This window comes from Schistocerca gregaria, chromosome 2, assembly GCF_023897955.1.
Source record: "Schistocerca gregaria isolate iqSchGreg1 chromosome 2, iqSchGreg1.2, whole genome shotgun sequence".
In the NCBI taxonomy this organism is placed as follows: domain Eukaryota; kingdom Metazoa; phylum Arthropoda; class Insecta; order Orthoptera; family Acrididae; genus Schistocerca; species Schistocerca gregaria.
The window spans coordinates 755633469-755660545 of record NC_064921.1 but is presented as its reverse complement, the minus strand read 5'-3'; the positions used below and the strand labels follow the sequence as shown (position 1 = coordinate 755660545).

The 27077-nt window shown below is 43.7% G+C and overlaps 1 protein-coding gene across 3 annotated transcripts in view; it reads right to left on the bottom strand.

Moving 5' to 3' along the window:
- The window catches only part of LOC126334949 (wiskott-Aldrich syndrome protein family member 3), a 254690-nt gene that overhangs the window by 91086 nt on the left and 136527 nt on the right, over nucleotides 1–27077 (bottom strand). For all 3 annotated transcript variants that reach the window (XM_049997692.1, XM_049997693.1, XM_049997695.1), the window contains exon 2: nucleotides 23302–23367. The gene's annotated coding sequence lies outside the window, so the exon portion shown is untranslated. The remainder of the gene's footprint in view (nucleotides 1–23301; nucleotides 23368–27077) is intronic.

Below are 27077 nucleotides of genomic sequence, written 5' to 3'. Positions count from 1 at the left end.
TCTTTCTTGCATTCACAGCGGCAGATTGGCGCCTGGTGGGCAAAAGTGAACTAATTTTTTTCCAGCGTAAATCGGTTCCGGGTTAATCCATTAAAATATTTACCTAGTTTCCCTGCCATACGATGACCACAACCCACACTGGTCCTCTGTGAGTAGTTACACCTCAATTACAACCACCGGGTACTTTAAGGTATGGAAATTTCACAAGTACACGAAATATCTGACGAAACAGCCGAACTTGTGAACGGAGTGACGCTGGTTTCTTGGAGTCAAACCGGGAAGCACATTTCAAACTGTCGTCATTGCACGGTACTCAGGCCGAATTACCCTAAGGAGGCATCGGGGGACCTTACTGTTTAACTTTTATGCACAATTTCTATACCGCTGCCTAGAAACTATAGAATCTCAGCTCAGAACTAGCGACAGTACTTAATGTCTAACACTAGGTGGAGAACTGAGATGTTAGAAGAGTAAATATTGAGATGCGAGGAACAGTCCTGTTAACGAACAGACTGAAAGAACTGAATCAGCATCTGTAGTCAAACAAATCACAGTACACTCACATATCGTTCACTTAGGAGACCATGAAGAATCATAACCTACACACACACACACACACACACACACAGATCAAAAGTACCCAGACACCTCGGAAACATGCGTTTTTCATATCAGGTGCAGTGTGCTGCCAGCTACTTCAAATCAGCGACCACAGTAGCCATTTGATATCGTGAGAGAGCATAATGGGGCGCTCCGCGGAACTCTTTACTTCGAACGCGGTCAGGAGACTCGGTGTCACTAGTGTCTTACGACCGTACGCGTGATTTCTACACTCCTAAACATCCCTAGGTCCACTGTTTCCGAAGTGACAGTGAAGTGGAAACGTGAAGGGACACGTACAGCGCAGTTGAAGATGGTCGTAATGTGTAATAGGCAGACATCTATCCAGACCATCACACAGGAATTCCAAACTGCATCAGGAACCACTGCAAGTACACAATTCGTGGATGGCGATTGTATCTTTCAACACGATCGAGCACCTGCTCATAGTGCACGGCCTGTGGCGGAGGGGTTACACAACAATAACATCCCTGTCCTGCACAGAGCCCTGACCTGAATCCTATAGAATAACTTTGGACTGTGTTGTAACGCCGACTTCGTACCAGGCCTCACTGGCCGACATGGATACTTTTCCTCAGTGTAGCAGTCCGTGAATAATGGACTCCCATTCCCCAAGAAACCTTCCAGCACCTGACAGAACGTATGCCTGTGAGAATGGAAGCTGTCATCAAGGCTACGGGTGGGTCAACACCACACTGAATTCCAGCATTACCGATGGAGGACGCCACAAACTTTTAATCCTTTTCAGCCAGGTGTCTGGATACTTTTGATCACATAGTGTACCTATACAGAAGACCGTTAATATGGCTTCCCTTTTTCCCAAACCGACCTAAAAGGCCGCTCGTAGATTCCGTCACCTAGAGTTTAAAGTGTAATCCCAACCATCCGTGCATTGTTTTCCTCAGACACAAAGAATACGATGAGGTGAAGGCCACAGCAAGTGAAATAAAAACCAAGTACTATCAGTAAATGCTGGTCTCCAACGTAATGAATATGACACGTGTACATTTTTTTGCCCGACCCGTACCCAAATCTTGGGCTTTTTGCGGAAAGTCGCCTGAATACGCCTCGTGGCCAGACTCTAAACTTTTGAGTTATCGTCATACTTCCAGATACTACAGCTAGAGATTCTCCAGCGATGTATGTAGAAATAGTGCCACGGGATAAATGAAATTGATGGTTCTACTCGCAACTCTTACGTCCAACAGTTAGACGAGGGTTTCGTGCAAAGGTGAACTGACTGTCCGTAATATTTTGAGCAAGAACTGGAAGCGTGCTCTGATAAGCTAATGATTAACGCAACTTCTCACAAAAAGTAGGATATCAGGATTCGAAAAACAGCCAACACAAATTCTCATCATTTACGTCATATTCAGAAAAAAATATTACACAGACAATGAGGGTTTGAATCTCCGATATTTTACGCGTTGAATCGTCGAGGCGATAAGTAATAGGCCTTTGAAATACAGTGATTCACGTAATTTTCAGACAGACATGTTTTATTACATTTCCCTTCATATTTGTGATTTCAGTAACAACCAGGCGCTGGTATAAAGTAAATACAAGTTCCTGTACAGAACATAAATATCCATCGTACTTACAAAGAACACGAATTTAAAAATAAGCTTTAACAAAAAATTAAAAACAAAACAGATGTTGCACAAAATCATTTGGACACCTTCCTACTCCTAGTCCGAAAGTTCAGTATCAGGCAGACATTGTCACCTTAATTACCTTCCTGGGACATGGAATTCTCTCCACCCATTACCGGGCATGCTCTGGAGATGTTTTCAGCTACTCTTTTGCTGTTCTCTGGACGTGATTAGTGTTTGACTTATTTCTTTGTCACGTTTGTCCCAAAAATTCTCAATCACACTCTAGTCTAGTGATTGAGGGGGCAGAAGAAGCACCTTTTGACAGTAAATAACCGCAACCTCAGATTCCGGGCCATTTGTTTCGGATCGTTATTTTGATAAAATGTCTCCTAATCCACGGCGCTCTTTTGCAAATTGTCCCTCAGTGTTCTGAAGTACTAAAATTGGTCCATTTTTCCCTCAATAAAAGGCAGTTTAACTCATTCGCCGACAGTCATCCCACACCATTACATGTTCACTGCCATATTTCACAGCTGCTTTGAGATTTTTCTCTTTAAGCTCAGTACTGGGTCGCTGCCAAACCGTTACCCCCAATCAGATTGAAACATGTTAAATTTGGTCTCGTCAGCAAATGTATCGTCATTCTACAACATAGTCATCTCTAACAAGCTCATTGGCCAACAGCATTCTCTTTCTTTGCTTTATTTTACTTACGAAGGGCTTCTGTGTTTCAACACGACTGTAAAAGTTACCTCTTCTGAGCACCGTCCGTATTGTTTCGGGATGCACTTCCTTTCCAATGTTTCTGGCAGTCTTTGTAATGAGTTTCCCAGCATTTAACTTGGGGTCCTTTTTCGTTTTTCTGATATTACACTATCCTCGCACAGAAAACGGTTTCTTGGACAATCCCGTATGGGCCAGACTGTCAATCCGACCTCCTCCTTTGGATCTTATGATCCTACTGGAAACCGTATTTTTCTTCGGTTGCAACACATCAGCAATTTCACAACTTTTACCTTTTGCATGGTGAATAATTACTAGCTGCCGCTGTTCGAATGTGCTCTCTTCCTCTGCGGCCCGTCGTTACTTCAGCTGTACACAGCACACCACCTCGCTGAATTTTTACGTTCACACTGTACGTGGCTCGCCTACACTGATCTCTGTAGGACAATTGTGTCATCATCATCTAAGATTGATTATACCTTTCAGCGTTCAGTCTGGAGCATAGCCCCTTATAAAATTCCTCCACGATCCCCTATTCAGTTCTAACATTGGTGCCTCTTCTGATGTTAAACCTATTACTTCAAAATCCTCCTTAACCGAATCCAGGTACCTTCGCTTTGGTCTGCCCCGACTCCTCCTACCCTGTACTGCTGAACCCATGAGTCTCTTGGGTAACCTTGCTTCTCCCATGCGTGTAACATGACCCCACCACCTAAGCTTGTTCGCCCTGACTGCTACATCTATACAGTTCATTCCCAGTTTTTCTTTGATTTCCTCACTGAGGACACCCTCCTTCCATTGTTCCCATCTACTAGTACCTGCAATCATCCTAGCTACTTTCATGTCCGAAAAAGTTCGTTGAAGCACGTAAACGGCGTTCGGAGGTTCCAAACTCACTGGAACTCAGCTGTTTCCGAAATTTAAACATTTTACCGAGGTGAAACTTCATGGCAGATTAAAACTGTGTGCCCGACCGAGACTCGAACTCGGGACCTTTGCCTGGCAGAAGTAAAGCTGTGAGTATCGGGCGTGAGTCGTGCTTCGGCAGCTCAGATGGTAGAGCACTTGCCCGCGAAAGGCAAAGGTCCCGAGTTCGAGTCCCGGTCGGGCACACAGTTTTAACCTGCCAGGAAGTTTCATATCAGCGCACACTCCGCTGCAGAGTGAAAATTTTATTCTAAATTTTACCGTGGTGTTGACTCACCATCAATCGAACAGGGATATTAACAATGAATTTGTGTGTACACTTTTCCTTTAACTACAGGTACACTGTGTCGCGAAGGCTAGTTATTAATGTGTGTCCCAGTAATTATGTAAATAACTATGGATATTGCAAGCTTACTTGTGATTACAGAAGCAGATGGCCTCAATTTTCAGTCCTATTGTGGTGTCTTTCGCTTAAATGTTTGAGAAGCGCGGAGTAAGGCACCAATTATATCTGCATACATTTTCAGCAAAAGAAGTGCATGGCAGGGAACACTTACCACTGTTCCACATGCTAGCGTTTCTTTCCGCTCCAATCGCGTTTGGAGCGCATTGCCCGAATTCCTCTGTCCGACCTGTAATTAATCTTAAAGTCGTCCTCATGGTCTCCTGGGGAGCGTTACAGAGTGGGCTGAAGAATAATTTTACATTCCTCACTTAATACTGGTTCTCGAAAGTGTAAGTAGGCAGTCTCTCCCCCTGCCCTATCCGCTTCGCCTGCAAAATCTTTCGGTGTCTATCATTTGGCAGGGGCTATATCACTAGATCAATCAGCCGTCGAAACCAGCAGTATGTGTAACATCGCAGATGCGTATTGTGTGACTTCTCGTTGGTAGATAATTTCACCTGTGCACACATTTACTGGGGTGGTCACCATCAAATTGCGGGAGTGGGGGGGGGGGGGGGAGAAATTGTTTGGAGCACGAATCAACTATGAGCAAATGAGAAACTGTTCGATGGATGGGACTGAACGCGGCGGGCGAGACAGCCGCGGCTGCGGGCGCCGTTATAACGGGGGTCCATGTGACTGGGGCCCACTCGGGCCGTGTCGACCCGCTATTGATTGCCGCGCTGACGTAACGCCGCGCCGTGGCCAGGCGAGAGCGGAGTCCCCGGGAGGTCTGCGGGCGCCGGCCGGCTGGGCTACCCCCGCTCTCTAACCCCCCCTCCCTCCCGCACCAACACACACACACACACACACACACACACACACACACACACACAGTGCCAACTGTTTGAACTACTTCCTGCCAGAGCAGCATCACTGCTACTCTTACATCCTTACGATCATCAAAAAATTGTGACAGGGTTGAGGATTTCATGATAGGGTGGACACAGCATGTTATCTTGGGTAGAGGCCAACTGAGTAAAATATCTACCAAGCGTTTAGAATGTTTGATTCTGTTGGCGGAGCCACAACCTCACCTCTGCCTGAACCGGTTCATCAATATCAAAGTTAAGTTATCCAATGTGTTCTTTAAGTTCCGAAAACACATGAAAATCGGATGCGGCCAAGTCGGGACTGTAAGAAAGTTGATCGATGACCGTGAAATCAAGGCATCGGATTGTCGCAGATATTGCAGCGTTCGTGTGTGGTCTGGCATATTCATGCTAAGGGAGACTGTGCTCCGTGTGTGGACGAACTCTTCGAATTCTTGCTTTCAGTTTCCTCAGGGCCTTGCAGTACCTTTGCGGAGTTTATGGTGGTGCCTCTAGTCAAGAGTTCCGTAGCCAACATACCTTGAATATCCCAGCACTGTGAGAATGACTTTGCCTGCTGATGGCTTAGTATATAACTTTCGTGGCGTTGGTGATCCCTTGTGGCGCAACTCCACTTATGCTCTTGTTTTTGGAATCAAAATTGAGAACCCAGCTTTCATATCTTGTCACAATATTGTTAAGGAATTCATCACTCTCATGCCAAAAACGTAAAAAGAATTGTTGATAGATGTTCAGTCTCCTTTCTTTCGTGTCAGGAGTGATCATTCTTGGCATCCTTCGTACACAGTTTTCTGTACAGCAATTCTGCAATTATGGCCTATACACACTCTAGTGATATGCACACTTATCTGAGAGCTGCGTTCTCCGACGATTTTCTCTGAAGAGTTCATCAACCCGATTCAGAGGAGTTCCGTCAATTGCATTACGCGGTCGTCCACTAAGAGCTTCGTCACACACGCTGAGATTACCGCCATCGTTTCCTTCATTACGAGCACGAACAACTCACCATCGAACATCATTAATATCGATACAATCATCACTGTACACAGCTTTCAATCTATGTATTTCAATTGGAAGCACGTTTTCTGCGGTTAGAATCTCCATTGCAGCACGCTGTTTCTCACGCACCGACATAGTTACGTTACAAACTTAAGTTACACGCAACAATTAGGAGACCTCTAGCGGCAGAGTGTTCGAACTTGCGCCAATGAAGCGGGAAAGTGGACCGAGTAACATGCATGACACGTAATACCTCAATCGATATTGAGAACGCAATAAAAAAAATCGTCGGCATTACTTATCAGCACGCCCCCTTATACTCATGACCCGCTAGACAATATTAATAGTAGACCCAAACACTTTGTATATTTGATAAAGAACATATTGTTATACACCATGGGCTGCACTTCTTAAGTATTTGCTTGTTAGACTGGTGTTCCGAAATGTCGACTATCAATGACATCTGGTACAGAGCATAAACAAACAAATGTATGTATGCAGATATCGATAACGCAACACTTTGTTTCTACTTCAATGTATTCAAAGCTTCTTGTGTTATCGATCTCGGCATGCACACATTTGTTTATCATCTGTGTCAGATGTCACTGCTTTTCTAAATACCCGAATACAGGCCTGGCAAACAAGTACTTTAGAAGCGGAGCTCTAGATATACAACAAGAGGTCCTTTGTAAAATAGCCATGTTGCGGACCACCAAGCATAAAAAATTTTAATTTTTTTGCCGTTGATGCAGTTACCTAAACTGAAGTACTATCTAAAAAAAATGCACAAATATACCATCAACTCATGATAAAAATTGTAAACAGTGTGAAGACTAACAAATCGTTCCTATGCACATGAACGTAAAACCGTGCATTTTGAAAAGGCAGAAGAGTGGAATCCTATGACTATAGCATCAATGAATCTTAATTGAAAAATCACTCAACGCATACAAATAACTGGGTGTCAAAATTTGTAGACATTGTTTCCAGAATTAATTTTCCACTCTGTGGCGTAGTGTGTGATTATTTAAATTGTTGTTGTTGTGATGTTCAATCCTGAGACTGGTTTGATGCAGCTCTCCATGCTACTCTATCCTGTGCAAGCTTCTTCATCTCCCAGTACCTACTGCAACCTACATCCTTCTGAATCTCCTTAGTGTAGTCATCTCTTGGTCTCCCTCTACGATTTTTACCCTCCACGCTGCCCTCCAATACTAAATTGGTGATCCATTGCTGCCTTAGAACGTGTCATACCAACCGATACCTCCTTCTAGTCGAGTTGTGCCACAAACTCCTCCCCAATTTTATTCAATACCTCATTAGTTATGTGATCTACCCATCTGATCTTCAGCATTCTTCTGTAGCACCACATTTCGAAAGCTTCTATTCCCTTCTTGTCCAAACTATTTATCGTCCATGTTTCACTTCCATACATGACTACACTCCATACAAATACTTTCAGAAATGACTTCCTGACAAATCTATACTCGATGTTAACAAATTTCTCTTCTTCAGAAACGCTTTCCTTGCCATTGCCAGTCTGCATTTTATATCTTCTCTACTTCGACCATCATCAGTTATTTTGCTCCCCAAATAGCAAAAATCCTTTACTACTTTAAGTATCTCATTTCCTAATCTAATTCCCTCAGCATCACCCGACTTAAATCGACTACATTCCATTATCCTTGTTTTGCTTTTGTTGATGTTCATCTTATATCCTCCTTTCAAGACACTATCCATTCCTTTCAACTGCTCTTCCAAGTCCTTTGCTGTCTCTGACAGAATTACGATGTCATCGGCGAACCTCAACATTTTTATTTCTTCTACATGGATTTTAATACCTACTTCGAATTTTTCTTTTGTTTCCTTCACTGCTTGCTCAATATAGAGATTGAATAACATCGGGCAGAGACTACAACCCTGTCTTACTCCCTTCCCGACCACTGCTTCCCTTTCATGTCCCTCGACTCTTTATGACTGCCATCTGGTTTCTGTACAAATTGTAAATAGCCTTTCGCTCCCTGTATTTTACCCCTGCTACCTTCAGAATTTGAAAGAGAGTATTCCAAACAACATCGTAAAAAGCTTTCTCTAAGTCTACAAATGCTAGAAACGTAGGTTTGCCCTTCCTTAATCTAGCTTCTAAGGTAAGTCGTAGGGACAGTATTGCCCCACGTGTTCCAACATTTCTACGGATCCAAACTGATCTTCCCCGAGGTCCGCTTCTACCAGTTTTTCCATTCGTCTGTAAAGAATTCGCGTTAGTATTTTGCAGCTGTGACTTATTAAACTGATAGTTCGGTAATTTCCACATCTGTCAACACCTGCTTTCTTTGGTATTGGAATTATAATTCTTCCTGAAGTCTGAGGGTATTTCGCCTGCTTCATACATCTTACTCACCAGATGGTAGAGTTTTGTCAGGACTGGCTCTCCCAAGCCCATCAGTAGTTCCAATGGAATGTTGTCTACTCCGGGGGCCTTGTTTCGACTCAGGTCTTTCAGTGCTCTGTCGAACTCTTCACGCAGTATCGTATCTCCCATTTCATCTTCATCTACATCCTCTTCCATTTCAATAATATTGTCCTGAAGTACATTGCCCTTGTATAGACCCTCTATATACTCATTCCACCTTTCTGCTTTCCCTTCTTTGCTTAGAACTGGGTTTCCATCTGAGCCCTTGATGTTCATTCAAGTAGTTCTCTTGTCTCCAAAGGTCTCTTTAATTTTCCTGTAGGCAGTATCTACCTTACCCCTAGTGAGATAAGCCTCTACATCCTTACATTTGTCCTCTAGCCATCCCTGCTTAGCCATTTTGCACTTCCTGTCGATCTCATTTTTGAGACGTTTGTATTCATTTTTGCCTGCTTCAGTCACAGCATATTTATATTTTCTCCTTTCATCAATTAAATTCAATATTTCTTCTGTTACCCAAGTATTTCTACTAGCCCTCGTCTTTTTACCTACTTGATCCTCTGCTGCCTTCACTGCTTCATCCCTCAAAGCTACCCATTCTTCTTCCACCGTATTTCTTTCCCCCATTCCTGTCAATTGCTCCCTTACGCTGTCCCTGAAACTATGTATAACCTATGGTTCTTGTAGTTTATCCAGGTCCCATCTCCTTATATTCCCACCCTTTTACAGTTTCTTTAGTTTAAATCTACAGGTCATAACCAATAGATTGTGGTCAGAGTCCACATCTGCCCCTGGAAATGTCTTACAATTTAAAACCTGGTTTCTAAATCTCTGTCTTACCATTATATATAATCAATCTGAAACCTGTCAGTATCTCCAGGCTTCTTCCATGTATACAGCCTTCTTTTATGGTTCTTGAACCAAGTGTTGGCTATGATTAAGTTGTGCTCTGTGCAAAATTCTACCAGGCGGATTCCTCTTATTTCTTTGCCCCAGTCCATATTCACCTACTACGTTTCCTTCTCTCCCTTTTCCTACGCTCGAATTCCAGTCACCCATGACTATTAAATTTTCGTCACCCTTCACTATCTGAATAATTTACTTTATTTCATCATACATTTCTTCAATTTCTTCATCTGCAGAGCTAGTTGGCATATAAACTTGTACTACTGTAGTAGGTGTGGGCTTCGTATATATCTTGGCCACAATAATGCGTTCACTATGCTGTTTGTAGTAGCTTACCCGCACTCCTATTTTCCTATTCATTATTAAACCTACTCCTGCATTACCCCTACTTGATTTTGTGTTTATAACCCTGTAGTCACCTGACCAGAAGTCTTGTTCCTCCTGCCACCAAACTTCACTAATTCCCACTATATCTAACTTTAACCTATCCATTTCCCTTTCTAAATTTTCTAACCTGCCTGCCCGATTAAGGGATCTGACATTCCACGCTCCGATTCGTAGAACGTCAGTTTTATTTCTCCTGATAACGTCATCCTCTTGAGTAGTCCCCGCCCGGAGATCCGAATCTGGGACTATTTTACCTCCGGAATATTTTACCGAAGAGGACGCCATCATCATTTAATCATACAGTAAAGCTGCATGCCCTCGGGAAAAATTACGGCCGTAGTTTCCCCTTGCTTTCAGCCGTTCGCAGTACCAGCACAGCAAGGCCGTTTTGGTTATTGCTACAAGGCCAGATCAGTCAATCATCTAGACTGTTGCCTCTACAACTACTGAAAAGGCTGCTGCCCCTCTTCAGGAACCACACATTTGTCTGGCCTCTCAACAGATACCCCTCCGTTGTGGTTGTACCTACGGTACGGCTATCTGTATCGCTGAGGCACGCAAGCCTCCCCACCAACGGCAATGTCCATGGCTCATGGGGGGAAGCAAACTACCAGGCATATTAAAACTGTGTCAGACCGGGAGCAGAACCTGGGATCTTTGCCTTTCGCGGGTGAGTGCTCTAGCAACGAGCTACCCAGACAACCCGCCCTCACAGCCATTCCGCCATGATCTGCAGAATGAAAGTTCATTCGACCCAACGGCGTTTAGTGACAAAGATACTCAAATGTTTGGAATATTTTCGAATGTTAGTTCCTTTCAGTGGATCTTTCACAGTTCACAGGCTATTTAGTAATCGTTTATCACTGAAGTTGGTGCTGTTTGGCATCCGTTCCAAGCCCTCCAGCAATATTCTTATTCACCTCCTCTTCCACATCAATTTCCTGTCCTATACGATACCGAGCTCTCTGACTTTCCTACAGCATCGTTAATATGAACTGCAAAACTTAGGGCAGATGGCCCAAATGAACACAAAAGCGGTGGATACGTAGAACACTGTACCAGCAAAGTTTGGCATTCAGCACCGCTAATTCAAAATATGCAGTAGTCTTAGTGTAATAATCAAAAAAATTCCGGATATCACAAAGTTTTTTTGTGAAACAGGTTCCATCACTTGGATGATTTGAAATAATTGGCCGTCTCTTGTGCGAGATGGATGGCCAGTGTTACGCCAGTCTCAGTCAATGAAACGCCGCCAGACAAAATGTAAACTTGAACCCAAGTGTGTGTGTGTGTGTGTGTGTGTGTGTGTGTGTGTGTGTGTGTGTGTGTGTGATGGTTGTTAAGTATGATATACGAAATTAAATGGTCAGATCCAGGATTCGGGATCCAAACATAACAAGAAAGAAAGCCGGACAAGGTGAAATGATCAACTGTTGTGGCAGTTTGGCAAGGGCGAACGGTTCGGGCGTGACGTTGAGCGCTCTGATGGGACGAAATAAGCTCCAAGCCGTGAAATGTGAACTATCAAGTAATGTCAATCGTATGCAGCGAACCGTATAGTGTTTAATGTGGTGGAGAACCGGAACGCGTGTGGTCCGCTCTCTCTACACGGTCCCACGCCTTTAGCTGTAGTCATGACTCGCTGGCACATGTAAGTATGCCCAGGAAACAAACGCCTCAGGTTGAAATACCTTGCCGGCGTCCTAAGTGGCTGAATGTCTTTTCAGCCGTCAGCGCAATGGCACACTTGATAGCCAGGAGCGATCACTACCCAAGCATAGAGAGAACAACTCACCACAGCAGGGTGAGTCCAGCCAAGCTACGCAGAATCACCTACATCGTAGTGCTGTCACGCTTGGTGTTTCTCAGTTTGTACAAGGCAATGTCGGGAATCCATCACCAGCTTAAATCTTCAGAGTTTTCGCGCATTTCTTTCAGAAGTGTGTTCAATTCGTGTTGAATTCCTTAATGAACGCTCAACAATTACATTTTCAAGATTCCACTTTTAACATTACCGATGGTGTGACAACGTGAAAACCACTATCACTAAAAAAAACTCATTGCAAACGACGAACTGTGAAAAATCCAGCTTTACTACAAAAGAGACTGCAACATGAACAGCCACAGGCAATGAGAACTAGAATAAAGCAAAACCCAGTGACGACAGTGTAACACATACATACAGGGTATGTGTCTACAAAGATAGAAACAGTTTGTTCCGCTTCATACATTTTGAAGTTTGCATATGAAGCAGAATAAAATGTTCTTGCAAGTTTTTGTTTGCAACAATGCAAACTTCAAAATATACCTAACCATTACGGACATTCTATATTCCGTTTGTGATGACCGCTGGCACATATCTACCAGCTGCTCGTATCTCACAATAACCAGCTTGTGCATCGTAAATGGAAAGACAGTAATACAACATTACCCTGCTATGTATCGCAGATCTCCGGTGCCAGCGAATGGTCTTACATTAGTTAACGTATCACATTCGGTCTTATAAAGCTTATGACGTAACATATAGGAAAACTAAAGCTTAAGGTCTAAATCCACCGTTAGCGGACTAAGAGACGATCAGAAACGGAGCAATTTCGGTAAAGTGACATCTGCTTTTATTCGAGGTTTGTCTTCACCCAAGAGTACCTCTAACGTATGACTAGCAAATGTCTCCGCTATTGATACGTTCAAGTAGCTTCTTATTTGGTTTCACGAACTGAGTGGACGCCCACCAAGTTACTCTTGACACAAGGAAGTTACGAATGGTCACTGCGAATTTAACCCGCTACCTCAGTCAGAAGCCCCGATGAGGAGCACTAGACCTCTGAGCGCACATATTCTGCTGTAGGATCAACTTCATTCAACTTTTACGTACAGCTCTATGTTGAGCAGGATCCGCTGTTTGCATGCCATATGGCGCCTCGACACTCGAAACGCTACCTGAAGTCTTTAAGATACTCCTACCGATGTTTGAATTTCTTTACTTAGAGATTTTGGCTGCTTTCGTAGGCCGTATTTCGGCGTGAATGATCTTTATCGGTTACCGCTGTGCTTACTCTACGCTTCCGCAAGAAACTTTCCCTCCGAGGCAGCGTAATGAGGTCAGTAACATCGCTGGCTCGGGCGCCCATGATGCTAACTGGTGCCGGACACTGAACTGCTATGTCCTATACAAATATTTCAGACATGATGTGGAATTAAAGACTAGTGCGACACCAGGCGATTTTCTGCGTTCGGTAACATATGTTTAAATAGTCGCCATTCGGAGCCACACTTCAATCGATTATAAACGCGACACGAGGCCGATGAGGTCACGTCAAAATAAAAACTTAGTGCCACACTTGAGACAAAACTCTGTGGTTTTTGGAACTGTGTTGCAACCAGCTTTCCAGACACCTGCAAACGAGCTGCCATTCGAAATTTAAATATTTAGCTATAGCAGTATTATACGTTGTTCGTCGTCGCAGAAGACCACCGACTAGAATTGTGGATTCGTCCAATTATTTCAAATCATCCAAGTGATGGAACCCGCTGTTTCACAAAAAAACTTAGTTATACCTGGAAAATTTCTTTTGACTATCACACTACGACTACTGCATCTTTTGAATTAGCGATGCTGAATATCAGAACTAATTTACAAAAGCAAAGAAACTACGTTACGTGAATTTATTGGTGCTGAAGTAAAAACATGCAGTAAAACTTTGGTAAATTTTTGTTTCTAAAGAGGATATGTACTGATATTCTTCAAATGTCACAACAGTAATTGGTGAAAAATATGAGATTGGGCTCCCAGAAGTCGGGCCTTGCGTGGATACCTATGAAGATGACGGTACAGTATTTATAAAGAAGGTAATGCTTGTGCTGCTGTACACAGTTCTTCGGCCGTAAAATTTTATGAACTGTAGGATTTAACTTTTAAGTTATTTTACGGTCGGTAATCGGTTAAGAAGGGTAAAAAAGATGTTAAGCAACTCATCAGGTTTCTCCTACAAAGTTGCGTCACTGTAGTTCCAACCCATTGTCAAGTCTAACAAACCACTTTTAATACTACTGTTTTCAACACACGATCTATATGATGTGGAGGTTTCGTTTTGTTGAGATCGGAATTCACCATTATTATTATTATTATTATTATTATTATTCACTGTCCAAAGGACCCATTGGGACGCCACTCACTACACAGTTTGCACACACTGGCGAAGCAGAGTACAGCAAACCTCGTGGCTTCTGCGCAACTGCGATAAAAACGCCCTACTGTGACGGTGATGCCACCGACGACTGCTGCGAAAAAACTAGAAAACATGGCTACTGGCCCACTCCAGAAGAGCTGTCGAGGGCGAAAGCTTCACGGAGCGAGAATTTCAGCCAAGTGTGGCACCTTCCGTTTGGATCAGTTAGTTCTATTTGTGCCGCGACAACGATCGTTTAACTTCATCGTAGAAGATTACGTAGGATTAGCCTAAGGATGGAAGTAGCTCATGTATACTTCGTGCAATATAAACAGGGACGTTTAGACGTGGAAGAAAAATTCCCCGCGACAGCTTTCCTCATCGAATACTATGAGTAACACGGCCCAGATACTTAACGTCTGGTAATTGGTATCGGCACAAAGTTTGCGCGCTCTAGGCTCCAGGTACAGACTGGCGAGAAGCGTTTTTCTCCGTATCTAAATAGTGTGTGTGTGTGTGTGTGTGTGTGTCCGTCTACAAAATAGGTACTTTATACTAAAGTCCCATAACCCCCAAGTTACGAAAACACTCAGTTCCACACAAGAAGTTTACACAATTTACACGATTTGAATAGACGCCGGTTGCTAGAACCAGTCTTTTAAAGCACAAGTGTTCTAGAGCTGATGAGCACGGTGTGGAAAGTATAGACGAAAGCGCTTTACCAGAATATGGAAACTTTTCTACAGATTCTATTACAATTTTATCTTTATACGAAAAGTAATCAGTAATCCATAGAAGTGCCAGGGCTTCATACTGACAGAATAAGTCAGTAACAGGGTAGAAACAATATGGTATCTCAAGTCCTGCACCCGGAACGGTAGGAAATTGTGGAATCTCGTTACAGCAGTATCCATTACAATGCAGAATATTAATTAATTCTAAAGACAGCGAGAAGGGTTAATCGTAGCAGTATCCATAAGTTGGCAGTGGTAGAGCTTATGTCGGCCATTATGTGTGGCCTATCAGAAGTCTGAAAAACACGCGCATCAGATTAAGTTTTACGCAACAAGACTAATATGACGATTTGGTGAATGGCTCATGTGGCATCAGTTTCATTTGCACGTCGCCCAAGCGCAGAATAACTCCGCAGTGACTGGGGAGCATACGCTAGCTACCATGCATGGTGACGTCACGGCACAGTTCCGGCAGCGCGCGTCGTTCCGCAAGCGTGCACCGCGCCCAGCCAGTGCGAGCTTTCCCCTCCTGGCCGCCCTGCGATGACGTCACGCAGAGCTGCGCGCCCAGCTGGTGGTGGGAGTGGCGCGGCGCGGCAGCTCTTCGCAGAAGGCGGCAGTCGCAGCCAGGACTGCGCAGCGAGAGGAGATTGGACTGCGGACAGTAGTACGCCTTGTATCAAACGGCCCCCTCAGAATTTTCATTCTCACATTTCCCCGCCTTAGATATATGTTGTGCCAGATTCTCCGGGCTAAACAGCCTGTTGTAATTGGAACACGCAACTGGTTTCAACACGACAGCATCTAAAACACGTATTAATATGTTCCTAAACTATCTGCGAGCGTGTGCTGAAAAGTTATGCCTCCGAATCTTTTGATACGAAAACTCTTGGGGCTTTTTAAATACAACAACCTCACTGACATTCTACATCGTCGTTCTTCATGTCAAATATTTATTTCTCAACACAGTCACCGTAACGACAAACATTCTCCCAACAACAGACCAGTTTGTTGATACCGTCACTGCAGAATGTTTGCTGACGGAGCCACAACCTCGCCTCTGCTTGTACAGCTTCATCACTAGCTAACAAGTCATCGAAGGTGTTTTTTTAAGCTTTGGAAACAGATGAAAATCTGATAGGGCCAATTCAGGATGATAGACGACAGTGAACCAAGCCGCCGCAGCGCTCGTGTGCGGTCTGGAATTGTCATGCTGAAGGAGAGGGTGTTTCATACGTGGACGAACTCTTCGAATTCGAAATTCGATTACAGCACGCTTTTCTCACGTACCAAATTGTTACGTTACCTACTGCCATGTTACACGCTACAATTCGGAGCCATCCAGCGGCAGACGGATGAAAATATGTAGACATGAAGAACAGAGATGTAGAATATTAATAACGCTTGAACGTTTGTTTTATTTAAGAGGCTTAAAAGCTTTCACGTAACAATCTGATGCATCATTTTTGAGCACGCCCTCGTATGTAACTAACTCTCGAACACACTTTACAGTTTTATTGTACCGTAAATGTTTTCGGCCTAAGTCGATCGTCAGGCGGTAGCGTTGATTTCTTGGCAAATTTTACATTTGTGTACTAAAATACAACAAAGTTTTTGTAAACTAAGTAATCACAAAAACTTTGTTATATTTCAGTACACAAATGTAAAACTTCCCAGGAAATCAGTGTTACCGTCTGATGACGGGGTCGGGCCCGAAACTAGTATCGGTATAATAAAATCATTTCTAAAAAAGTTGTGGCTGGTTGTAGTGTTTCCTGTAAGTTTGATTCCCGAAACCCGATATATCCAATCCAATAATGGACAAAATTATATCTATCTTTTCTATTTTGCCGACTCTCAGCGAACGTAGCTTGATGCCACTGTCAGACTTCGTCTTTGCATTCCACCATTAATGAAAAACATGTCTACCATTTTTGTGCGTTTTCGACATGTTTAGTTATTAGCCGTACGTTAATAATAGTTAACTGATTTCATCATTTGTGCGTCTGGAAAATGATAACGTTATGTTTCGCTCTATTTCCAAAAACAGTGGGATGAAATTGCGTATTACGTGATGGATCAAATAAATCTGGTTCGGACAGAGTTTCCGGCATCTATGAACAGCAGATTAACCATAATGATATATGTACAACCAGTCCCAATACCAGAAAAAAATCTGGCGAAGTGAAAGCTAGCCTGCAAGGAAGCCCGACAAAATCACGACGCCGCGAGTGAGAACACACACAGATAGCCGTGTCTGAATATTATTGAAAAGGATCATCTTTGGTCTCCCACTTTTCTGTTCTGTTCAATATAAGACTTGCCACACATATTTCTACGTGTTCAGTCCGAATTAGTATTGGGATATCCCTGCATCCATTTCGTCATTAGATGCTTGTTTCAGCCTGTCTGGATATGTGAACTTCCAGCGCACGAACAAGTATGTATTAAAAAAATCATTTATATTTGAAACGCCGTTGCATACTACTGAGACTGAAATCACTGTTTGTATAAGAGTGATCTGCAGCACAGACCGAAGTAACTTACCATTGTTAATACGTAATTCGAAGCATATTAACCGCATTTTTCTTTATATATTAACTGCGACATAAATTGAGAAAAGCTATATTACATACTAGACAAATCATCGACTAGTATTTCTGTGCATATTGTGTACATGTATCGAACCCCAAACCATTAAAAAATGCAGAAAGGTTGGGGGAGCTACCTACATCCAGCTAAAATTGGTATTTGTGGTGCCTTGTATGCTCTAGTGAAACACATAGTCAGCAGTCCTACAGTCCAAAAAAAAAAAACTGCCAGTGTGAATGTACTGTAGTAAAAAAAACTAAATACGATTCCGCTTTCTGGTAAATTTAGCAAATCTTGCATAATATTTTAACCTAAAAATGAATACACACGTGCAACAGATTACTTAAATAATCAGATCTGTTATGTAATTTCAAGCAACTGATGAGGTTTCTGGAAATAAATATGGAAGGCATTTAGTGTACCTAACACAGTTTTCAGATGCACTATGCCGAAAATCCTACGATTGTAAGGCATTCTTCATCGAAGCCTCGGGAATATACGCTGCTCTCTTATCGTAACACAGTGGCTATTATTCAGAGCCAAATTGTATTTTATGGCAAATTTTAGGTACATGCTAACGTTATGAAATTTGTTGGGTAAGCATCGCCAAACCACCCGACAGGAACCAAACTTTGATATTAAATTCTACTGTCTTCCAGAAATTGTAACATTACGAATGCTTGATACAAGTAAAGTAAGTCAATGGTCCGGGTTAGAGTCTCGGTATGACAAAACAGTTTTAGTTTTTTCGCGTATGTTCATTGCTAGAGTGTTGAAAAATATAAACGTCGTCCGCCGATGAACCCGGAGCGGAAGCGGCGAAGGCCGCCAGATGAGGAAGCCAGAGGACTGGTCTGCCCCTCGCAGCCAGCGGAAACAGCGCCAGCTCAGCGGCTCCACGTCACGTGGCTCGCTCTGCTGCTGTTTATCTCTGACAAGGGGAGCGCATTACCTGGCACGCTTAGAAACCACACGAAATTTTTCTTACAATATAAATCACTCATCTGAAAAACCGTTATACGGGCTATTCACATACAAAATTTTCTCTTAGGACCCCGCACCTATTCAAGTTCCGCAAATTGGGTGACACTAAGAAAACAAAATATCGGCGTAACAGGACCAAAAAAACTTATTTCATCGTCGTGACTTACTCCTATATTTTGCTCGTCTTACAATAATTACGCTATCTGAAAAGTTTAATTCAATTGCCATGAATTTTAGACCTGTTATCTCGACACACTAAGCCGGCCAAGGTGGTCTCGCGGTTCTAGGCGCGCAGTCCGGAACCGTGCGACTGCTACGGTCGCAGGTTCGAATCCTGCCTCGGGCATGGATGTGTGTGATGTCCTCAGGTTAGTTAGGTTTAACTAGTTCTACGTTCTTAGGACTGATGACCACAGCAGTTGAGTCCCATAGAGCTCAGAGCCATTTTTTCGACACACTAAACAGGCCGTACTTATTCGATGCCAATGATACCACACAATGTTTTATATTACATACACAGTTATAAATTATATTAATAGCAACTACTGTTAATATTACTGTAGACATTAAACACCGGTGGAAATATAATGAAACTATAACGTAAAATGAAAGGAATTCAGATAAAGTTCTTAGTGAATAACATCCCACTTATGTTACACTGCTTGACAGTTGCTCTGGAACAGACACATTGTTGGACACGAATAATTATATGCAACGATGGACGACATTAAAAATAGATAATTAACAGAATTCAAATGATATTTATAACAAAAAATGGGGCAGATTTCACCATGCGAGAAAGCAGGATAGAGGACAAAGAACTTGCAACGAAGTCGATATCGGTCCCTCTAAAGGAATATGATTTCATTGGGCACTGTGCACATTGTCACCTGTTATACATGTTGAGGATATTGTCCCACGGCTCTCTCAAGGTGGTTTTCCTTCTTACACGGTTCGGGGAGTTCGTTGAGAAACACGTTTGCCGTAAGGGTCGCCGGTATGCTCTATAGGGCTTAGGACAGGATAGTACCCAGCCAACTCCACACGTTCAATATCTTCACTTTCCAGTGTGTGACACCTCAACGGTCCTGTCGGGGCCTACCGCATCCCTAAAAACACGGACATCGTCCAGAATAATCCCCTTGCAATACTGCTGTGCTGTAACGGTATCTCGCGCAAAGCTATGAAGTGGTATTCGGCCACTGAGCATAATGCCTGCCCACACCATAGCGCTCAGGCCATACCGTTGACGTTCATTAACATTCTGTAGTGTTTAACTTGTTTCCTCTCTCTCCACGCCCAATGTAGAGCAGAATAACTTGCCACAGAGAAGGGAGTCCGCAGGGGAACATCACGCTGGACCACTATTACTGAACCAAGCAAGGTGCTCCCTAACATCAATGACTTGTTTCTCGACGATGGCGAGGTTGAAGTGCGCCAACTTTATTTAATCGCCGCGAAATAGTTCTGGGGAAACCCGAGTACCATAAAGCTAGCAATGTCTAAGTGATCTTCCTAGGAGTGAGATGCCTGATCCTTTTCGACAGTAGGGCTACGTATCTAGCCTCTTGCGGTGTTATGTTACGTCTACGACAGCGGGCATGCTTTCCCTTAGCATATCCACCTTCAGCTGTCTTGTTTTAATCGCAAGTTGACACTTGTGGACATACCCAATACAGTGGGCACAGTAAAACCGTCCAACTGCTCGTCCACGATGGTAAGCACTCTTAATTGTGTCTTGCACGCATGTTGCCGAACAACACGAAATGTCGCATTAATTGGTTCCAAAACAATCGTATCATACCAATACTGCATGAAATGTCGAATGCGTACAGGACGTTCGCGCACAGGCTTCGCTGCAGCTAATATGTCCCGCAGTCAGTTTCATTTTACCTTCATTGTTGGGTGTTCCGCAGCAGTATACTATCTAAACAAACTTTTTTCTAATGACAATGATGAGATCGTTAGAAAACGTATTTGTCCGGAAAACATAATTATTGTAAGCAGTGAGAAATTTAGCAATAAGTCACAGCATTGAAATATGGTTTTTTTTTTTGGTCCTACTACATCGACGACGCTTTGTTTCTTCGCATTACCATAGTTCCTCCGCTAGAGTTTTAACAGATAATTTATATGTCTCTCGTTGTAAGAGGCGCAGTTCTGCATGGAAATGGCTCATAGCACCGTTTTTAGGATGGGTGATTTATATACTAAGCATATTTTCGTACGGTTCTAAGAGCTCCAGTTCACGTATTTCCCTTGCGAGAATACAAATGAGGCGCTCAATACGAAATTAGTGCGGTGAATGGGGACAGGGGAGAGGCGTTGCAGTGTGCTTGTGCAACAGGTAATATAAGCGTCGTCTTAAAGCATTTGTATTTCTGTGCTCGTTGGATATACAGACCACTTACCTCCGACCTATCATTTTTTTAGCTCCATCCGAAACTAACTTGGCATCTGTTCTGACGGCCACAGAGTTTGGACAAAGTGTTGCTTCAGTTTTTTACACAAAGACTGATCTGATGCGCTCCAGTCCAGGTGCTTACCAGTTATCCACTTCCTTTAGGCCTAACTGTTGCATACTACGTCAATGGTGTGTCATATAGTAATATCTAGCGGCCTTCCCTGCGATTATTCCTTCCATAAAGCATTCAACTAGTTTTGAAACGACTCGTAATACGTGCCTAATCATCTCCCATTCATTATGTCGTTTATTTTGGATTTTTCCCCTCGCTGACATGTTGCCGGACGTCTTATTCACTGTGTGACCAATCCATCTCATCAAAAGGCTACTGTAACATGAAATTTCAAACGCTTCTACTGCATTGCCTGACAAAACATGAAGCGTCCAGAAGCGAAGTAGGAAATGGAACTTCACGAGCTGAGGGGGCGTGTGGTTTGGTAATTACAAACGAGTGTCAAATTTACGAAGAACGCTGAACCATGAGCCTACTTTTCAGTTTGACGTTGCAGTCTAAAAGGTTTCTTTCGTCGATTTGTTGGAAAATATGCGATTGTGGAGCCATATGTGCTGACAAAAATGTTCAGTTTTTAATTATCTATCGACCTCGTCAATTCTGAATCGACTGCGCGTCATGAACTTCAGGGGCAGTTTTCCGAAAAACGGAGGGGATTGGAGGGTGTTGTGCCAACAAAACAACTGGCAAATATGAGCCGAATCAGTTGGTCGCGTATGAGGCCTCCTTGTTAGAAGGACGCTCCCATCCCCCAACGCACTAATAAAATGAAGTGTTCAGTTAATGAAAGCCGGTTCACAATAAACGCGAACTTGCTGTGACGCTTATCATCCAGACGTAGGGTCAGTCCACAGAATTGGTTAGCCTGCTGAAATTATCTTGCACACATGTAGAAAGTTTTGCATCGTATCGTGCCACCATCGATTAAATGCACTGGTGGAAAAAAAAAATCGCAACACCAAAAACTAAGTAGAGTAATGAAATTTCGGGAATGCATTTGTCTACGTAACATATTTAAGTTATTGACAATGGAGTACCACACGTTAATGTAAGCTCGAGATATGCTATTGGAAATGTGAAATGCAAGTACATTAATCACCTGTGCAAACGCCACAACGTTGAATGCAAGCGTGCAAACGTGCACGGATTGTGTTGTACAGGCGTCGAACGTCATTGTGTTGGTAGGTCAATATGAGGACGGTTAATGCTGGTTGTGGACGACGGAGGAGTTGCCTCCCGATGATGTCCCATATGTGCTCGGTGGAGACAGATCTAGTGATCAAGCAGGCCAAGGTAACATGTTGATGCTCTGCAGAGCATGCTTCATTAAAACAGCGGTATGTGGGCGAGCGTTATTCCGTTGGAAAACACCCCTTGGAATGCTATTCATGAGTGGCAGCACAACAGGTCATATCACCAGACTGACAAATTTTCGGATACGGTGCGTGGGATAACCACGAGAGTGCTTCTGCCATCTTACGAAATTGCACCCCAGACATAACTCCAGGTGTAGGTCCAGTGTGTGTATAGCTCGTAAACAAGTTATTTGCAGTCCCGTAACTGTATTCCTTCTAACCAACACGCAGGGCCATCTCTGGCAGCAAGAAAGAACCAGCTTTCATCAGAAAAAACAACCGACCCCCACCCTGCCATCTAATGAGCGCTCGCTTGACACAACTGAAGAAGCAAACGGCGGTGGTTTAGGAGAAGTGGAATGCACGCTGTAGGGCGTCTGGCTCGGAGATGTCCTTAAGGAAACCGACAGTTCATTGTGTCACAGCGGTGGCAACTGCTGCTCACATTGCTCCTGCATATGTAGTGCAATGCACCAGAGCTATACGCCGAACACGATGGTCTTTCCTCTCGGTAACGCCACGTGGCCGGTCGGAGGCCGGTCTTCTTGCGACAGTACATTCTCGTGACCACCTATACCATTAATCTTTTACATAGGCTACATTCCTGCCAAGTCTTTCTGCAATATCGCAGAAGCGACATCTGGCTTCTCGTAGCTCTGTTACACGGTATCGTTCAAACTCATAGAGCTGTTGATAATGGCATCTTTGCCGCCTTAAAGGCTTGCTTGACATCAATTCACCACGTCCAATCTCTTATGCGACTGGCGCAAAATTTGAAGAGACGTCTTTCGGATTAAGAAACATGCCTACCAATTTTCGTTTATGTAACATAACTCGTTCTTGGTGCTGCGATTTTTTTTCCGTGACCTTAGGTGGTGCGACACCCACAAATATGAAACGGATAAGATTGTATATCACCGCAGGGCGAAGAAAGAAAACGGATAGCACTGCGAAACTGGTACAAGCATGGGCCAGTTGCTTTTTATTACGTTACTCACCGCTGCTGTTTTCGGGTACATTTCATTACTCTTGTAAGATTAAAGCTGAAACAGGTCTTCAGCTATTTGTGTTTAAGACGAAATGGAATTTCCATTTGCGTTCCCCTTCCTGCATCTTTCAGTGATAAGCGTGCGGTACTTACACTCAACCCAGAACATTGTCGAAGTCCACTGCCTGTAGCACAGTCCATGGATTCAGCTTCTCGTACCTGTAACACAAACAAAAGAATATAAATGTGAAAGTCATGCATGAGGCAGACGACCATTGTCATAATAACCTGCTCTGGGTTCAGGCCGACTGGGTCGCAGTTGTGAAAGACATCAGCCAATGAATGACTATTGCTCATATGACGGGTTTCGGTATTTATCCATCAGCAGATATCGAGGAGCTATTGCTGCAGACTACTGTCGAATGTTTGTTTCACATACAACTTTAAACGCCAAATCTACGTGCAGAAATCGCACCTGGATACCTAATGACGAACAAATTCAGAAACGTGTCATATGAGTAATAAAGTTTGCCTGATGTTTGACGTTTACCACTGCGACCCAGTCGCCTGAATGCAGAATTATATATACAAACAAGAGTTAGCTTAGGTGAAATTTCGGACTAGCATCAAATATTTTATACTTTAAGCTCAACTCTGCTGCGTGTACCTACGCTACTATTCTTTATATTCCATGCTGATGCACTACCAGCCCGAAAGGCACAAGCCTCATGTCATCCGGAAGCAATATTACAGGATAGTTATTTCTGATATGGTTGACTTGTGGGTGAAAGACACATTAAGCTGCTTGTTGGAAGTTTAGCTTTACGCTTTATAGCTAAAGCCCACTCAGTGAATTCAATGGTTCAGGTTTCAACTCCTGTGAAACAGACCTTGCTGGGCTTTAGATCGTCCTCAAAGTTTCCCCGAGCCACGCGGCACCAACTACATTCTTTAGGTTTTTTCCGGACCGCCCGCCTTGGTTTCCTCCTAAACGTAGGGAATTCATCAATAAAATAGGACTTGTTTATGTGGCCTTGAACACGTGTTCCCAAACAGACGAATGGTCTGTCACGGGGGGGGGGGGGGGGGGGGGGAGGAGGAGGAGGAGGAGGAGGAGGACGTTTGCACTGCGACTGACTGGCCAAGATATTGAGGTTGCCGCTTCCCGCTGACATCCGGTCATGCGCCAACGGGGAAGCACACGAGCTATCAAACACAAGATGAAGCAATGCGGTTAACACTACCGCAAGGGCGCAAACCAGGTCTCTACTACCGGCTCTTGAGGTCAACTGTCTGCTGCTGTCTGGGCGAAAGGCGAGTACGACTTCAAACAAAGGGTACGATAGTGGACATGCATGAGTTATGATTGTGAAGAGCAAACCCCTACAATCGCGCAAATGCTGTACGAAATCCTGAAACGAGAATGGAGACAAAGTTTATATTTAGGGTGACACATATTAAGAAGATACTATTTCACGGGCAACTGTGGGAAGCTCTATACAAACACCAGTTACGAGGAGCGTTTAATAAGTAATGCAACATTTCTTTTCTCGGCCAATTTCGGTTGAAAAACTTCGGAATTGTTGTGGAACATAGTGGAATATCCCCTCTATTGTTTCACGTGCGGACACACTCATCAGAGGTGATCTACGGATCGCTAAGAACTTGCTGCACAACTAGATGCCTCTGCCGCTAGTTCTGACACAGTCGTCCACAAGTTAGGGAACTCTAGGGTTCCTCGTCGCGTAACAGAAGAGCGTAAACAACAACGAATGACCATCTGTGCGGAACTGCTTCCGCGTTACGGGGCTGACCGTGATGACTTCTGTCTAACAACGTTACAGGAGGCAATGAAACAATGGTTCATCACAAAACAGCAACACATCAAAGAAAAGTTTAAAGCCACAGCTTCATCCGTTGAAGTACGGCGACGGTGTTCTGGGACTGAAGCAGTTATTTTGTTTGATGTTCTCCCTCACGGTGCAATAATAAGCTATGAAATGTTGTGCTACGCTCAGAAAACCGAAGAAACAACATCAGCGTGTTCGTCGCTACAAAAATGCAAACGATCTTCTCCAAGACAACGCAACGTCTCACTCAAATTTGCTCACCCGAGAACAGCTCACAAAATTTCATTCATCTAGATCTACATGAATACTCTGCAAATCACATTTAAGATTTAAGTGCCTGGCAGAGGGTTCATCGAACCACCTTCACAACACTACTATTCCAATCTAGTACAGCGCGCGGAAAGAATGAACACCTATATCTTTCCATACGAGCTCTGATTTCCCTTATTTTATCGTGGTGATCGTTCCGCCCTATGTAGGTCGGTGTCAAAATATTTTCGCATTCACTGGTCTGTTCTTCCTCATCCACTCTACCGTCCGGATTTCGCACCTCCCTACTTCCATCTGTTTCGGCCAATATGATGGGGAGGTAAGTGATGCAGCAACAAGTTGGCTCAACCGTCGACCAGTAGCGTAGTACCATGCAGGCATACACGCCTCACAGTAAGGTGGCATAAGACTGACGCAATGGACGGAGATGATGGAAAATAGAGTTTTGCAGCCAAAAAAGGTAGGGAATAATGTGGTGTATTGAAATCCTCAATAAAACCAACCTGCTTTCACGAAAAAGGTGTGTTGTATTACTCACGGAAAGCCCCTCGTATGCAGAAGCTAAATGCAGAGGTAAGAAATTTGGAAGTTGTGGGAGAATCAGCCAGAACAGAAGTAACGGTACCTAGACTAGCGTAAAAAATTATCATTGATAGTACGAAGGAAGGCACACCGGACTAACTGCTTAGTACTGTTTGTTGGCCCAGGACCAGTACCAAACTGGATTAACGGACGACAGAAAATATTCACAAAATAGTTACAAGATTAGTCTTTTTTGTTTAGTCAGCGTGTCAGTGAGATGTTCAACAAACTTCGGCGGCAGACGTTGCTAGAAAGGAGCTCCTAGTAGTAACTTTTACTAAATCCCGCTAGGTCACGTCCCAAGAGACGACTCTCGCAACACCCAGGACGCTAAAATTAGACATTGAAGGTCGTACAGACGGTCACTATATATTAAGGAAGGTGTGTGGGGGATAACTCTGTCGATCGCAGTACAGTAAGTCGTTGGACAAGCAGGTTATCTGGTGAAAGTGAGCAAGCCAATGCTCTGAAGCTCCCGCGCTGCGACCCAAGCACTGCAAAGTGAACAAACATTGACAACGTGCGATGTATTCACAATCTGATTTTGTCTGAAAAACGCACGTAACAGAAGTGTCAGTCCGAATTGGAGTAGGAGAAGCTATTGTGAGCAGGATATTGATACAGCTAAAGTTGAAGAAAGTTTGTGCAAGATTGACTCCGAGTATGTTGACGGATGCCCACAAAGAAACACGAAGGACAGCACGGGAATTGCGGAGACGACTTCCTTCCAATGATTGTGACGGAAGATGTAACCTGGTTGCATCATTCTGAACCGTAGGCGAAAAGGTGAGCGATCGAATGGCATCATGCAAACACGCCGAATCGAAACTGTGGCTTCAGCAACGAAAGTGATGGCGAAGGTGATATTGGTTCGGAAAGGCTGTTACCTGTGAACATCATGCCACACGGAAGCGTTCGACGACATCGGCAAAAACTCGATGTTTTGCTGTTGTACGATACGCTCGGTCACGCGTCAGTAAGAAAATCATCACCGAGATCACAAAGCTTGGCTTGACAAAACTGGAACACCCAGCCTACAGTCCTGATGTTGCGCTATTTGAACATGACCTCTTCGGTAAATTGAAGAAATCCCTTCGCGAAACGAAATTTGGAGATTACGACTCCATTGCGAAGGATGCTGAGCAGTTTCTCAAACAAGCTGGCCCTGACTACTACAGCTCATGTATACGGGCCTTAGTTCCTCGGTTGCGTAAGGTAGCTGAAAGC